The following is a 6,296-nucleotide window of genomic DNA, read 5'->3' on the forward strand; positions in this document are numbered from 1 at the left end:
TTGCCCATCAGTGGACACTTAGGTTGCTTCTACATCTTGGCTATTATAGGTAATGCTAAAATGAATATAGGGATGCATATATCTTTGAATTAGTATTTTGGATTTCTTTAGATAAATACCCAGAAGTAGAATTGCTGGATCATGTGGTAGTTCCATTTTTAATTTTTTGAGGAACCTCCATGTTGTTTTCCACAGTGGCTGCATCAGTTTACAATCCCACAAACAGTACATGAGAGTTACCTTTTTACCACAGCCTCACCAACAGTTGTTGTCTGTTGATTTTTTAATGATGGCCATTCTGACAAGCATGAGATGGTATCTCATTGTGGTTTTGATTTGTGTTTCCCTGATGATTAATGATGATCATCTTTTCATATGTCCGTTGACCATCTGTATGCCTCTTTGGAGACATGTCTATTCAGGTCCTCTGCTTATTTTTTAATCAGACTTTTTTTTTTTGATATTAAGCCGTATGAGTTCCTTATTTAATTTGGATATTAACCCCTTATCATTGGCAAATTTTTCTCCCATTTAGTGAGTTGTCTTTTTTTGTTTTGCTGATGGTTTCCTTTGCTGCATAAAACCTTTTTATTTTGATATAGTCCCCTTTCATTTATTTTTTCATTTGTTTCCCTTGTCTGAGGAGACATATCCAAAAAAATATTGCTAAGAGTGATGTCAAAGATTGACTCATATATTTTGATATTGAGTAAAACGATGACCTCAAGAAGTTGGAGGCCATGGAGATTCTTGGACTGTGTAATATTCACAAACAAGACATAGAACTGTGGCATCAGGTGCCTGTTTTTCATATGTGTTGGCGTACTCATGGGACCAGCTCCATGTGTTCACCACAGTAGTATTTAGCCCTTGCTTTTCGGCTTCTTTTTAAGTTCCTAATCTTTTCTCAGACCCCTGACCTCTTTAAAAGGCCTGGAGATCTCTCATTTCATGGGTATAAATCAGGGGTTCCCAACCTCTGGGCCATGGACTGGTACCGGTACATGGCCTCTTAGGAACCAGGCCACAGAGCAGGAAGTGAGCAGCAGGTGAGCGAGCAAAGCTTCATCTGTGTTTGCAGCTGCTCTCCAGTGCTAGCATCAGCTCTCCCTCAGGTCATCAGATTCTCACAGGAGCACCAGTCCCTGGTGCCAAAAAGGTTGGGGACAGCTGATATAAATAATGATAGTAATGCCTTATAGTTTCATACCATTTCATGGTTTACAGAACTCATTCACACACATTTAATTCTCAGGAAAAGTCCTGGAAGGGACCATTCATATTATACAGAAGAGGAAACTGAGGCTCAAAGGTTCCCTGACTAGCTAGCTCACACTCATTCTTGTAGTTAAGTGGCAGAGTGATAATGACGTCTCCTGCTCTCTGCCGTTCACCAGAGCTGCATTCTGTGAGTCTGTGTGTATTGGATATAGCAATACTTTGTCATACATTCTCTCTACATAAAGCCAATTAAGGGATTTGTGCTCTTACTGTTGACTGTTTTCAAGATTATTAAATTAGTATTGGGGAAAAGTATGACCTTTATGAGCATTTAAGGAATAGTAATAAACATTAGAAATGTGGAAATCTCATTAGGAATATGGAAATCTCATGTTATTAAATATTCATCTGAGTAGAATCATCTGAGGAGGTAATAAGAGGGAGGGCTATGTGGGTGACAAAAAAATCAAAACTACATTTCCCAGTTAAAGGTTGAGAACATAAAATTTCCATTAAATTTTGATGGAAAGCATCAAAACATTTTCCTGAAGTGTTCCATAAAGAATTACTAAATGCCTAATACAAAGTATTGTTATATACTTATGGAAAGATTCTGTGCTTGCATATATCAAACAAATCTAAAACAGAATCTTTCCATGAGTAAAGCTAACATATATAAAGCATCATCCCCTCCAAGGCAGAAGAGAGCGCTACCTTCAAGCAAAACCACAGAGACTACAAAGGAGATCATTATGCTACAGGATTCACAACCCACAGCTTCATCATTTTGCACATCTTTACTTCTTCCTTTGGTTGTTTTTGGAAGCCCTTAACCAGACCGACAGGGGTGACACAAAGGGAATCGAGGCTATGCAGGTGAGGGGTGGAGCTGGCCAGGGAACATAGTCCCTTTACTCTCTGGCTCCCCCAGGCAGAACAGATGGACCATCCTTGGGAACCATATATTATGATGGGAGAGTGATTGTTCTCAACAGGATATTTAAATGTGCCCATTTCCCAGCAACTATTTGAAGATAGCAGGGGTAATTGAAATGCAGCCAGCTCCATAGTAGGTTTGAACTTTGTCTTTCATCACCCCATTTCCCAAGTTTACTAAAAATAGCAAAATTAACTCATTTAATTTTCATTGACTTTCCCTTCCCCTTCCTCTCCTGGGAAGAAGTACTTATGAGCTCCGATGAGGAACAGGCCTGGTTGGATTCATAAATTAAATAGTTTAAGCAGTTAAGATCTGGCTCTAGAGCTAAATATGATATTCAAGTAAGAAGGAGCCATCTAATTTAATAAGTGGGATGACATGATAAAGAACAAGTCATTCTAACTTCCATTGTGTTAAAAAAAAATTGTTAAGAAATTACAAATGTTTGAAACATGTCTAAGATGGCCAAATAACTTTTCATTTCATAAATACATTCACTAAAAAGTACCTTTAAATGTGAGTTTCTTGGATGCATTGAGAATGTTTAGGTTACAAACACAGGAATACTTCTGTTACTGTATCTGTTGCTCTGGACTTGTAGTTTTCATGCCTAGGTCTCAAAATATTTTTCAGAAGGAGAAACAGGCTACAAAAGAACCAAGAGATGAACCTGTTCTACTCTCCAATCTGTGGCTTCCTACAATAAAAGAATTTTGCAAATTCAGAGACACTGCCTGACAGGTAGAGTTGCTATAAAAGCAGTTGATTTATATTTTAATTGAGATATAATTGACATAAAATGTTATCTTAATTTCAAGGGTGTAACATACTGATTCAATTTTTGTATAGATTGTGAAATGATCACCACAATAAGTCTAGTTAACATCCATCACCACACATAGTTACAAAAATTTTTTTCTTGTAATGTCAACTTTTAAGACCTACTCTCTTAGCAACTTTCAAATATGCAATACAACAGTATTAACTAAAGTCTCTGTGCTGTACATTACATCCTCAGCACTTATTTATCTTATACTGGAAGTTTGTACCTTTTGACCCCCTTCACCTGTTTTGCCCCACCCCAGCAGTATATTATTAAAGTAAGACAGTAATAGAATAACACATTATGATTTTGGGCAAAATAGTTTTCAGACAATTAATTGAAAAATGCCATGAACGTTGGATTGGAGGATGGGGAAAGGGTATTTTAATATATTTTTTTAAACATGCAGTCTCTTGCCCAGCAAAGAGATACTCGTAGGGTGGCATTGGCTGGATATCTTTAAATAAGTGAAAAGTATCTAGTAACTGACACAGGAGGATCCACGTGTGCCAAGGCAGTGTGACATTTCAGCACCAGCCTGTGGCTGCCCACCCTTCTGGGCTCTGATCTCTGTCCCCTGCCAGCGCTGTGTGCTATCTCTGGAAAGCCTTCCATTTCAGCAGGGCTTACCTTCCAGGAGCAGCCAACACTGCCCTGGGGAACGAGCCTTCTTGGCAGCTGGCTCAAGATCATGAAGTGATGACCCAGTTCTCAAAGCCAAACTGGGAAGGAACTGGTGATGAGGAGGTGAGGTGGAGGGTCCGACCCGCCCTTAAATACAAAAGGGGAAGGCAGGCAAATGACCTGTCCTTTCCCCAAAGCTTGTTTACTGCGCACAGACTCAGAGGTTTTTTGTGGGAAACTCAGAATGACAACTTCTAGCCCTGCTCATGTTAAGATTCTGAAGTCATTTACTCCTTATAAGGCCACTGAATTTTCTCTTTTCTTTTTCATGAGTGGAGCAGGCCCAAGAGGCCTGGTGTAAAAGAACTTGAGGGTCTATCGCCGTCGTAATCATGAGTCAGTCCCCTTGTTACTAAGAAGCAGACAGGCCGGAGTGAAGCCCCGACTGTGAGGTACTAGGGCTGCCTGATGGCGCACCTCCCAGTGGAGTCCGGCACAGGCCCCTGGTGGCTCGCCAAATGCTGCCCGGCCTCTTGAGCACTGCGCCCCTCTGTCCAGCCCCTGAAGCCCCCCTTCGCTCGGATCCCTCGCTTCTTCTGTGGCCTGTATACTTCCCGGCCTATTCCTGCTCCCCGCTTTTCAGGGCTGCTCACATCCTGGCCTGTTAAAGATCTCACTGGTTCTTGAAGCCCAGTTAAAATGCTGTCTCCTTGATGGACAGTCCTGAGTGTTCCCCAGACATCTCTGCCTCCTCCTCTCCCCTTTGCATTTTATTGTTCTGTCTGGTGCTGTGGGTGTTTGTGCATCTGTCTTACTGATCCCCCGTGGTGGATCAGAAGATCTTTGATCTCTTTGGAGTCAGGCCTACACGTTCATTCCCCTTAGCACCTGACACGTGATGAATTAAATTCATCACCTGACACATGATGAATTAAATTCATCATTTAATTAAACTTATTTGGAGTAAATGGAAACCAAATCGAAGCGGGCAAGGAAGAGACTAGAGGGCCAAGAAGTGGAGGCGGGAGGCTGATGGGGAAAGGAAGGGAGCAATACCAACAGGGCAGCGTGGTCGAATGCAGACAGATTTTCAGCAACTTTGGTGGAACCAGGAGGAAAGGACACTATGGGAGATTCTGAGTCATTGACATGTGTTATCCCCTAAAAGGGACTACACGGTCAGTGGGACAGAGCATTCTCATCTCGGAGCAGAACCTCCTCAGGGAATGCAGTGTAACAAATGGTGGCTGCAAACCAAGCACATGGTCCATATTCTCACAACAGCTGAATCGCAACCTCAGGGCTGCTGAGGAGGGGAAAGGTCACAGCACCAAGGGCGATCACCACTAACACTTACGGGTCACAGTTCATTCCACAGGACCCCTGTTGAGTTGCCCGATGTCCTTCAAATCACTCAGTGGGGTTCCACATCGAAGGGTAGCGGGGCCCCAGGAGACATTCCACTGCGGAGCCACACATCCTGGCTCAAGTAGGGTAGCCTTGCCCCTATTTTTAAGGATTTCCAGAAGAAAAGATTTTAATTCCTTTGTTTCTTGGGGAAGAGAAAGAGCTTGGGAAGCTTTCCATTTTGAGTTTGTCAGGGGGGTGTCTGTGAACCACCTGAGGCTCTCTGGAAAGTGAATCAGGAAAGGCCCTGATTCGAGGACAGTGTATGGCACCGCCATGCAGTCCCACATCCTCCGGGCCTGGACCGCAGAAGGGACACTGCCATTTGCAGTAGCCGCTGAGTGGCTGTGCTGGTGTATAGAGTTTACCTTGTACTTTGCAGACTGAAAGCAGCCCAATAGTGAGGGTGGTGAGTGAGGTGTGGGGAGGGGTGGAGCAAGGTGGGGAGGGGAGGCTTTTCCAGAATCAGGGTGAAGTCAGCTGAGAAAGGAAGAATCGAAAGATCTGGAGTTTCTCTGCACAATGGGCCTCAGAGTGAGGCCATTTTGTGGAAAAGCTACAGTCGGGGGAGGAGAGCCCTGAAGAGCTTGGGGCAAACCCTGACTAAAGGCCCTTCTTTCAGGAAGGTATGTGACCCAGGTGTTGAAGCCCACGGGAGCCTGACGGATTACCTGGCTCAGAGATCCCAGAGATCCCAGAGATCCCAGAGATCCTGGCTAAGGCCAGTGCTGGGTTTCTGCAATCCTCAGGGCTCAACCAGCAGAGGAGACAAAGACTTTGTTCTCGTTTTGGGAGTGCAGCATTTTTTCCTCTAATTCTGAAATGCTTTAATTTATAGTAAGCTGCGCTGGTTGGCAGCTGTTGGTGGGAGGCAGTCCATTGCCTAGGTCTGTAGCTTCTCATGTGCCCATCACCAGAGGCCTAATCCAGACTAAATCGTCCCATGAGCAGTTCGGGGTACCCCACACAGAACCCAGCTCTAATTCTGACACAACAGACAAATCATGAGTCACCTCCAGATTTAAACGTGCTGTATCCTGCCTAGTGTTTTCCACCAGGAGAGCTTCAGATTAGAAAATCCAGCCTTGAAGAGACCTGTTAAGGTGAATTTGAAGCGGATGTAGGGGCAATGTTTCAAAAAAGGAGTCAAGTGCCTTCCAGGAGACTTTAAAGTCCAGTATCATCGTGGGCTGACTTCCTTCCCCCCAAATCCACATGTTGAAGCCTTAACCTCCATTACCTTAGAATGTGATTGTATTTGGAGGTAGGGTCTTTAAAGAG

General features: G+C 43.5%; 1 long non-coding RNA gene across 1 annotated transcript in view; it reads left to right on the forward strand.

The window, feature by feature from the left end:
• LOC111739296 overlaps window positions 1-6,296 on the forward strand; it is a 54,599-nt gene that overhangs the window by 11,399 nt on the left and 36,904 nt on the right. Inside the window, exon 4 of the long non-coding RNA XR_002780195.1 lies at window positions 2,795-2,902. This is a non-coding gene — a long non-coding RNA (uncharacterized LOC111739296). The remainder of the gene's footprint in view (window positions 1-2,794; window positions 2,903-6,296) is intronic.

The sequence above is a fragment of the Pteropus vampyrus genome, unplaced genomic scaffold (assembly GCF_000151845.1).
Source record: "Pteropus vampyrus isolate Shadow unplaced genomic scaffold, Pvam_2.0 Scaffold49, whole genome shotgun sequence".
NCBI lineage: Eukaryota > Metazoa > Chordata > Mammalia > Chiroptera > Pteropodidae > Pteropus > Pteropus vampyrus.